A 2,799-nucleotide genomic window follows, 5' to 3' on the forward strand; every position below is an offset into this window, starting at 1 on the left:
AGCGAGCGGTTTCTTCCGTGGTGGGCGTGGAAAAGCCGGTCGAGGACCGCATACCATCGGTGAAGGTGATCGTGACTGCGCTAAGCCAGGATCAGCCGGGCGCAGTCGTGGTGGCACCCGAGGGCGTGGTTCAATCCACGCCGCCAGGCGCCCATGTGGATCCGCTCGTGGCACGCGAAGCGGCCCAGACAGAGGAGGGTCCGGCCGGAGGGTCCTCGGGTGCGGCGGTGGTGCCGCATAGGGTCAGGAGGGAGCCGCCACCGGCCCCTTTGTCGGGAGGAAGCCGCTCCCCTGCGCGGGGGGAGCCGCCGCTCCACTGGATGGCCGCTCAGGACCCGACGTTGGCTCTTTTCTCGCTCGACGATCATTCCAAGAGCATGGAGCGGGAGGGTCTTGACATCGGGATCTCGACCATGCTGAACACCCTGGACCAGGCTAGAGGAGCCCTCCGTGAGATCGTTATCCCTACCACTTAGGTATTTTCTGGACTTTCTTCTTTCTTCGTGTGTTTCTGTGTTCTTGCATTTCTGATATCAGTCTTCTTCCGCCTCAGATTCTTGTTGCTCGTAGCTGGAATAAATCCCAATTCCTCCGCAAACAGAAGGCGGAGTGGGATCACCTTTCCGAGGAGGCCCAGCTGCGAGCAAACATGGCCGCCCAGCTTGCTACTGTCTAGGAGCGGGAGGCCCAGGCGTGTCAGGATGCGGAGGAGGTGCACGGGATGTTCGAGGACCTATCGGCGAGGTCTAAGCTGGATGGAGAGGAGATTGCCAGACTCCAAAAAGAGCGAGACGAGCTGCTGCAGAGGAATGCCGTGGCCAATGAGAAGGCCGGCGAAGTCCTGAAGGAGCTGGAGATGGAGCGAGACCTCCGGCGGAAGGCCGAGAGTAGGGCCACAGCCCTCCAGCAGAAGGTGGACGAGGACGTTGAGGTGGTCCGCTCTCTCCGGGCGGAGCTTGGTGGCGCGGTGGAAGGAAGGTTGAGTGCTGAGAACATCACCACCAAGCTGGAGAAAGAGGCTGCCTATACGCGAAGGGCCCTTTAGGCTGAGAGCGATGAGCACGATCTTCTACAAGCTGCGGTCGGGGTGGTCCTTAACGCCCTGAATGTGATGGAGCCGATGGAGACCAGCCCGCTCGCGGCTCGTGTCGGAGGTATCACGGCTCGGGTGGGCCAACTTGAGGAGAGTGCCTTTCACGCCGGGATTACCCAGGCCTTCACCGTCACCCACGCCCATTATGAGAAGGAAATAAACCTGAAGGTGATGAGCGAAGGCTTTCCGTCCACCTACGAGGATGAAGAGCTGGAGGAAATGGAGAAGATGGTCGCTCCCCTTGCGAAGAACCTGGCAGACAGTCTGAAAGAAATGGTTCTCCCTCCGCGGGAGTAATTAATCGAACAATTTTGAGAACAGCTTATATGTAATATGTGGACAAGTGTCGGTACTTTTTGAGTCTGGACGCCTTTCGTGCTTTTGCGCCTTAATTTCGTTTTGTTTGATTTTTTGCGATTTGATTTTTTTACGGTCTTACCAATATGTTCCCCTGAATTATGCCGCTGATTATAATGCGAGGAGATTGTTCCGAAGGAAGGAAAGGAGGTGGCCATACCTTAACAGCCCCCGAGTAAGGTCTGACACCCGCACCTGCTGGGGTCGGGTGTTACTGGAGACCGGAATCGTGGTTTTGGTGACAATGGATGTCATCGCAATAATCCCCGCCCTGTCTTCCAACAGAAATCCCAACTGGGGACTCTATGGGCTCGGCAAGGTGGGGCCTTTGAACCTGTGTCCCTGCATTGTTTGGCCTGAGCCCCCGAGCCTTGTTAGGGTCTGATAGGGGTTGGCCGTTATTTGCGTGTTACCCCGTCCTCAGTTTTCGCAATCGGAGGGGCTGAGTGAACGACACTTGCCTCGACGGCTTGAGTACCGCGCTCAACGAGCTCGCTAATGGGTACGTTCGTGCGGAATCTAGGTCCATCATTTGCTGATGGGGTCGATAGAGCCCTCTGGTGGCACTCCACAACTTCTTAACCCGCCTCCCGGCAGATGCCTGAGTCGTTCGATAAGCTCAGGGGGCCCGATGGCCTCTCCTCGATGGAGATTCTGTGGGTTTGGCTCGAGGTTAGAATCGAACGAGAGAAGGTCGAGACGTCCTGGTTTGCTTCTGAGCGGGGTCGGGTAGGGCCGCTGGGGCTCGTCTCGGTTATCTCTCCCTAGCTCTGTTCGGCGTGAGGCGGCCTCGAGCCCTTCGTGGGCCGACCTTCGAACCTCAGCCTGTGGTTGCCTATATCGAATGAGGCGACAGCCGTTTCATGGTGCGACACGAATCGTTGGGATGCAATTTTTTGCATATGAAATGTTTTGAATGCAAGATTTAATTGAAAATAAAGGCAGGGTCGGTAACGTTACCTTGGTGATATGAGTGGCGGGAAAGCTCCTACCAGATGGGTTCGGGCCCTGACATTTGTGACGAGGTTGGAAAAACCTGCCTTTCTTTGGTCGTTCGTTCGTCGTGTCTTCTGGGCCGAACGGCCGACCTAGGAGATCTGAAAGGTCCCGTCGTCGGGTCGTCCATGGTCCTGCATGGGGGAGGCAAAAAGTTGTCTGCCTATGTGGGTGCCTTAATCGCCGTGTCCAGAGCGGGTCAGTGGCGGGCCATACCTAGGCAGTGTTCAGTTTGACCAAAGAGGGACGCCTCGTAGACCGGGGTTCATCCCGTCACCTCTGGCGTGTCCCCTCAGATATCAATCAGCGTTGATTGCGTATTAAAAAAGGGGAAGGGAGAGGGTTTTTCGTCG

Source organism: Miscanthus floridulus, chromosome 8 (genome assembly GCF_019320115.1).
Source record: "Miscanthus floridulus cultivar M001 chromosome 8, ASM1932011v1, whole genome shotgun sequence".
Classification (NCBI taxonomy): domain Eukaryota; kingdom Viridiplantae; phylum Streptophyta; class Magnoliopsida; order Poales; family Poaceae; genus Miscanthus; species Miscanthus floridulus.